The 7,360-nt window shown below is 54.2% G+C and overlaps 1 pseudogene; it reads right to left on the minus strand.

The window, feature by feature from the left end:
- Window positions 1-1,542: 1,542 nt before the first annotated feature.
- LOC133906451 (uncharacterized) lies at window positions 1,543-3,447 on the minus strand (annotated as a pseudogene).
- Window positions 3,448-7,360: the final 3,913 nt, after the last annotated feature.

Here is a 7,360-nt window from a genome sequence, read left to right on the forward strand (position 1 = left end):
GCACCAGAGGGAGGCGGAAGGATGGGTGCGACAGTGTCGTCTCTGTAGGCGTCGTGGCAGCGTTCATGTTCGCTTGTTGATCGGGGGCATCAAGGCGGGGAGGAGGTGGGCGGTGGCATAGGGTGGACGCGGTTGACCATGGAGAGAGCGAGAGGCTTCTTTGTGGAAGGAAACAAGTAACCATTCACTGACCTCCATAGGACAAGAGAAAGCTCAGCATCTCCTAGTGCGCAAGTTGCTGCTAGCCGACCTCCTGAATTTGAAGTGATGATAACTGAAGATGAAGGATCTTCAGCGTGAAGAGGTGATCTGGATAAAACAACCCTCATATTTAGCTCTTGTGGAGCAATTATATTTGGCCTTTGCGCCTTATATCCTTACCTAATGTGATGCACTAACGTCGTAATATTTTAGCCTTTGAACTTGAATAATTTTATTGTGTTATGTTGCTTCTGTGAACACATGCAATTTTATATCAATCTCATTCTCTAACATATTCAGTTATTTACATTTGGAAAAAGTCCATTTTACTCCTCCAAACCATGTCAGTGGTCTAGATAACCCTTGAACTTTTAAACTGTCCATTTTACTCCCCTAAATTTCAATATCGAATCACTTAACCCCCTAGAGTGGTTTTCCTAAGTGGTATTGATGACGTGAACACTACGTCACCTGGTTTTTTTTACCACATAACGGCCACCTCATCATCTTCCTCCTCACTCTCTTTCCTCTACTCCTCGCCCACGCCCTCCTCTGCTCTTGTGTCGCCGATGTCACCACCGATGCGTCCTCCCGTTCGACCTCCCCCGCTGACCCGCTTGGCACGCACAGCGACGAGCGCGCCGCGCCGCTCAGCAGGCCCAGCCAATTGGTCTCGCCCCCGCGCCGCGCTACCATGCCTGCGAGCCGCGCTGCCGCGCCGCCAGCCAACGCGTTGTCGCCGAGCCGACCTGGCTGGCCTCCTTCCTCTGCAGTGCCACTTCCCCTCTTTGCTCTCCTTTTTGCCGTCCCGACAGCCTAAGGCTACGCCACCGCTGGCCTGTGTCGTCCCGCCTTGAGCCGCCGCCCCGACCACCCTTGTGGCGCCCTGACCACGAGCGTGTCGTGCCGTGACCACCTCCGCGACCTCCTCTGCTTCGTCGACCACCTCCGTGACACCACCGACCATGCCACCCTCTCCCTCCGCGCCGCCCCCAGTGAGCACCTACGCCACCTGCACCCCTCCTCTCCCTCCTCCCTTTCCCTTTCCCCTCCAGCTTGGGCCACCACCATGCGCGTCGCCTCTTGCCGAGGGCAGCCCACCTCGGGCTCCCTCTGAGCCCCCTCAGTAAGGACATCGCCTTCTCTCACCGAGGTGGTGCTCATGCGCTCGCCGCCTCGACTGGGGAAGCGCTAGAGCGGGGTGGCCACCGACAGCCCAAGGCTCCGCCCCACCGTGCAAGTTGCGAGCTCGCGCGAGCGGGTGCGGCCTCGCCGTTGGGTGTCATCCCCCTTCCCGAGCTCCAGGGAGCCCACCTCGGGCATCCCCTCCCCTGTGCGCCTCCGGCCGAGCCGTCGCCTCCCCCTCTCTCTGCTTTGGTGGAGAAAGGAAAAGAGAGAGAAGGAAAGAAGAGAAGAGAAAAGAGAAAAAGAAAGAAAAGAAAAGAAAAGGGAGTCTGACGTGGCAAAAAAACCTGGCAACATGGCGTCCACGTCATCAAAATAGCTTAGGAAACCGCTCTAGAGGGTTAAATGATCCGGTATTAAAACTTCAGAGGAGTAAAATGAACGATTTAAAAGTTCATAGAATTATCCGGACCACTGACGGCAAAAATTAAATATATATTTATATATACTCACCATATCAACGTATATTTATTTTTGGACAATCGCCGTATCACCGTACCCGTATCAGCTATCGGTCAAACTTAGTTATACACACAAGGCACAAGGCATGGCACATGAACCTACAGAAAATTGAACCAAAGGCACCCATCACAAGGTTGTTCAGTACAGGGAGAACATCTCTTTACAACGCAGGGAAAATAAAAAGGGACGAACAGCAGTAGAGCTCATCCGGTAGAGATTCAGAGCATTACACTATTTAGGTCCAAGTCCAGTCGCCTCTTCAGCGCCTCCATTCAGCTTTGATTCCTCTACCTGAAGATGTTGAAAATAATACAAATGAAAAGGAATATCAAAAAACAGAAGCAAACGCTTTAGTTCAGACTTCTGAGCTCAATACTATAAACTATTCAAGCTACGAATCTTTCAGCACATAGCTGATGGCTAAAAAGGTACTAGTACATATCGTCCTTCCTTCAAGCCTCTAATGTTTGTAACACAAGAAAGTGAGAATATATATAGACATGAAAGAAACCACTCAATTAATTCAGGATAACAGAACAATACCATTAGCCTTTTATTTTCCTATAGATGGTGGTAATATCTACCACTTTCTCATACCCAAAACACGAGTATATATTATATATCTGCAGATAGCTAAATGAATTGCATAAATTGATGTACTAATGCTCTTTTTAATTCTTACCGTTTGCATCAATTGATGAAAGCATGTATCTATCACTTTTTTACACCATCCCTACTACTACATGGTATGGGTCTCTGTGACCACGTTGAGTGAGCTCAGACTTACTGTTTGTACTGGAAGGAATGGAGTGGTAGCGGGTGAAGCCATTCTTCTCTGCTGATGAATCAGAATCCAGCCTGGGTGAATTCTGTGCTCGCAATTTTGCCTTCACAGACTCTGTTGCAGCCATCTAGCTTGGCTGCCTTGGCTGAACGGGAGCAGTATGCGTTCCATTTTCCATATATTCTGATTTGTTGGAGAACGAAGACATTCTCTTGCTAGTTTTAAGGTTTCCATTAGACATATGTTCTTCCTTGGACCTTGCTTCCTCTTTCTTCCCTAAAACATTGTCTTCATTATGTTCTGCAGCGGCATAACTTCAACTGCTGCAGCAACAATAGTGGGCTCATCAACATTTTCCCCTATACAAACCGAATTGAGCGGAGTTTCCTGTTCGCTTTTCAAACCAGGTACCAAGTCGAAGTTATATATATTTGAATATTCCAATAGATGATCATTGTCAGAGTACTCTTGTGTTTCAAGAGGCAATGAAGCCTCCCGTGTATTATGTAGTGACTTTTGTTGGAAATTAGGTGCGCTTTCAACTCACAGGAACCTTAGAAATCACACAGTAGTTTGGTGCTGCAATTTTTGCTACAGCTTTTCTGTGTTCTCTCACTTTATTTATATCTTGATCAGAGATCCTACAAAGAAGGAAATCAGGCCGTAGTGGCCTCCTAAACTCTAGCACACAACCAACACTTGCCGTGGCCTCTACTCCTACAAACCAGGACACTTTTGACTGAAAACAAACTGACTGTATCTAACAGACTCAAAGGAAAAGCTACTGACTCGACTCCACACTAACCTGAAGACATGACTTACAGGCAACAATTCACCCCCTAAGTCTTGTACTTCAGCTTGGATTTTATCTGGACCATGCCAATCCTTGCACGCAGCTCCTGGAATCTCACTCGCCCTAATGCCTTCGTTCCAATGTCAGCGAGCTGGTCCTTTGTGCTGACAAATTCAGCACACACACTCCCATCTTCCACGCACTGCCTGACATAATGATACCGCACACGAATGTGCTTACTGCGCTCATGGAAGACAGGGTTCTTCATCAGAGCTAAAGCAGACTTATTGTCCACTTTCAGCTCCACTGGCCTGGCCTCTTCTCCTTTCAGATCAGCAAGCAACCAAGCCAGCCAGACTCCCTGAGTCGCTGCTGACGTCGCGGCAACATACTCTGCTTCACACGATGACATAGCCACAATGCGCTGCTTGAGTGAATGCCAGCTTACCAAGCTCGACCCGAGGAAGAACAACACTCCGGAGGTGCTGTGACTGTTGTCAATGTCGCCAGCGTAGTCGCTGTCGCTGTACCCAATCAACTGAGCTCGTCCTGAGCCTCGCCGATAGAAACAGCCGTAGTCGATCGTGCCGGCGATGTAGCGGAGGACTTTCTTCAGCGCCACCATGTGTTCCGCCGTGGGCCGCTGCATAAAGCGACTGAGGTAGCCGACGGAGTAGATGATATCCGGCCTGGTGTGAACTAGGTAGCGAAGGCTGCCAACGAGCTTGCGGTACTGCGTCGAGTCGACCTCCTCCGCCTCACTGTTCCGGCTCAATTTGAGCCGCTCCTCCATCGGTGTGTGCGTGGAGTTGCATCCCCGCATGCCCGCAGTCTCCAGGATCCGCACTGCGTAATGCGCTTGGCACATCGCGATGCCACCTGTGCTCTGCTGCACCTCGAGCCCGAGGTAGAAGGTGAGCAGGCCCAGGTCAGTCATCTTGAACTGGGTCTTCATCTCCTTCTTGAACTTCTCGATCTCCGCAGGCGATGTCCCGGTGATGACGAGATCGTCAACATACACCCCGACGAGGAGCCGCCCGCCATTACTTGCTCTGCAATAGATGGCGTGCTCGTGCTTGCTCTGCAGGAAGCCCAGCTTCCGCAGAGTGATGTCCAACTTCTCGTTCCAAGCTCGCGGGGCCTGGCGCAGTCCGTAGAGCGCCCTCCTGAGACGCAGCACCTTGTGCTCTGCACCAGCAACAACAAAACCTGGGGGCTGCTGAACGTATACCTCCTCTGCCAGCTCGCCATTGAGAAAGGCGGTCTTCACATCCATGTGATGAACCTCCCAGCCCTCGTTTGCAGCGAGAGCCAGGACCAGACGGATTGATTCCATCCGGGCAACAGGCGCAAAGACCTCGTCGAAGTCGATGCCGGCCTGCTGCACATATCCTTTGGCCACCAGCCGCGCCTTGTACTTGATCACCGCGTCGGATTCGTCCTTCTTGAGCTTGTAGACCCACTTGAGGCCAATGGCGCGATGTCCGCAAGGCAGCACCGACAGCTCCCAGGTGCCATTATCCTCAATTGTGGCGATCTCCTCTTTCATGGCCTCACACCACGCCCTGCTGAGCTTTGCCTCTGCAAATGTGCCAGGCTCTCCCTCTGCAGCGAGGTGGAGCTCCTCCATGACACGCCGAGCGAGCCCAGGAACCGCCTCGCCACCACCAAGGACATGATCAATGTTGCGGTAGCGTACTGGCGATTCGTCGTGGTACGCGTCGAGGCGATCGTCGTCGTTCTGCAGAGGCGTCACGAACTCAGGGGATGGTGGAGCTTGAAGTTGAGGCGATGGTACAGGGCTCGGTGCTGGAGAAGCCGCACCCCCTGCATCTGCAGGTTCTTCGTCGTTGACGGCCGCGGCATGCCTGGTGACAAACCTTACGGTGAAGTCACGCGGCACGGCTGGCTCGTCATCATGCTCCACGGAGCTCCAGTCCCAACCTCTGCTCTCGTCGAAGATTACATCTCGCGAGACATGGACGCGCCCTGTAACCGGATCCAGCAGCCTGTACGCCTTGGTACCCTCAGAGTAACCAATGAACACCATGGGTGCGCTCCGATCAGCCAGCTTCCTCAGCCCAGGACGAGTGTTCTTGACAAATGCAAGGCATCCAAAGGTCCTCAGAAAGCTGACTGCAGGTTTCCGGCCATGGTAGGCCTCGAACGGCGTCATATTCTCCAAGGACTTGGTCGGCGCGCGGTTGAGCAGGTACACTGCTGTGCTCACTGCTTCTCCCCAATACAGCGCCGGCATCCCCCTCTCCTTCAGCAAGGCGCGCGCTGTGGCTAACACAGACTGATTTCTTCTCTCCACCACCCCATTCTGCTGTGGTGCATAAGGGGCAGAGAAATGGCGCTGGACTCCGGCATCTGCACAGTAGTCGGCAAACTCCCTGGCTGTGAATTCTCCACCATTGTCAGTGCGCAACACACGCAGCTGACGCCCGACTTCAGCTTCTGCCTCTGCCTTGATCTTCTTGATCGCTGATGCCGCATCACCTTTCACCGACAGGAGCGACAGCCACATGTAGCGGGTTGCATCATCAACGAGGAGGAAATACTTGCGGTCGCCTGGGGTTGCTGGCGTGACGGGGCCGCATAGATCACCATGGACTAGGTCGAGCGGGCCGACGGCGCGGTACTTGGCATGTGCTGAGAACGGGGCCCGACGGTGCTTGGTGACGATGCAGGTGTCGCACATGCGCTCGTTGTGGTCGATTGGCGGCAGGCCGGTGACCATGTCCCGGCGGCTCAGCTGGCGCAATGCATCATAGCCGATGTGGCCAAAACGTGCATGCCAGCGCTGAGCCATGTCCTCGTTATCCTGGCGCACGGCGAGGCAGGTGCCGCGCACGACATCAATCTTCATCACGTACAGCCGGTTTGAGCCACGGAACACCTTGGCGAGGAGGCGATGGCGACGGTCCCAGATGCGGAGCACGCCTTCCTCGATCAACACCCTGCACCCGGCTTCATCCAGTTGCCCGACGGAGATGATGCAGTTCCTCAGCCGCAGGATGTACAGCACGCCCGCAAGCTTGATCAGCTCTCCCGTCTTCCCGGCGAACGTGACGGTGCCGCGCCCCTTGATCTCGACCAGCGAGCCATCCCCGAAGCGCACAGTGCCCTGCACCGCGCGGTTGAGATCGGAGAAGGCATCAGCTCTCCCGGTCATGTGGCTTGTCGCGCCTGTGTCGAGGTACCAGCCCTCGATGTGCTTGCTGCCGCCGTCTGTCCCGAGGTGCACCTGAGCGCGTGATTCGTCGAGGTGCAGACCTCCTGGAGGCGCTGCCTCCGGCTCATCATTCAGGGCACAGATCTGGGCCATGAGGAGCGACTCTTCACTGTCATCTTCCCGGGTCAGATTCGCCTGCTGCTTGCGCGGCGCACGACAATCCTTGGCCCAGTGCCCGTTTCGGCCGCAGTTGAGGCACTTGTCTCGGTCATTGGCGCGCGACGGATCCTTGGCGGACCCACCGCCGCCAGAACCTCCAGCAGGGCCACCATCGCCCTTTCTCTTGCGCGGGCCACGGGGACGGCGATGGCCGCCGCCATTTTTCCCGGGCCTGGAGCTGCCCTCACCCCCTTGCCGCTCCTTGAAGCGGGCGAGCCACTGCTCCTCCGTGAACAGCAGCTTGGCCGGAGCAGGAGAGTTGTCGGGATCACGACCTTCCGCCGCCTTGAGCCGCCCAGTCACATCCTCTATAGACAAAGTCGACAAGTCGAGCAAAGTTTCAATGGAAACTGCAATGTGGGCCAACCTCTTGGGCACGACGCGCAGGTACTTGGCGACGACTTTTTCCTGACTTTCTGGATCGCCGAGGACCTCCAGCTGGTGCACGATCTTGTCAAGGCGCAGCGCAAAGTCGTCGATCGATTCACCGTCATGGAAGGCGATGTTTTCGTACTGGATCCTCACGTTCTGCGCCGAC

The sequence above is a fragment of the Phragmites australis genome, chromosome 2, assembly GCF_958298935.1.
Source record: "Phragmites australis chromosome 2, lpPhrAust1.1, whole genome shotgun sequence".
Classification (NCBI taxonomy): domain Eukaryota; kingdom Viridiplantae; phylum Streptophyta; class Magnoliopsida; order Poales; family Poaceae; genus Phragmites; species Phragmites australis.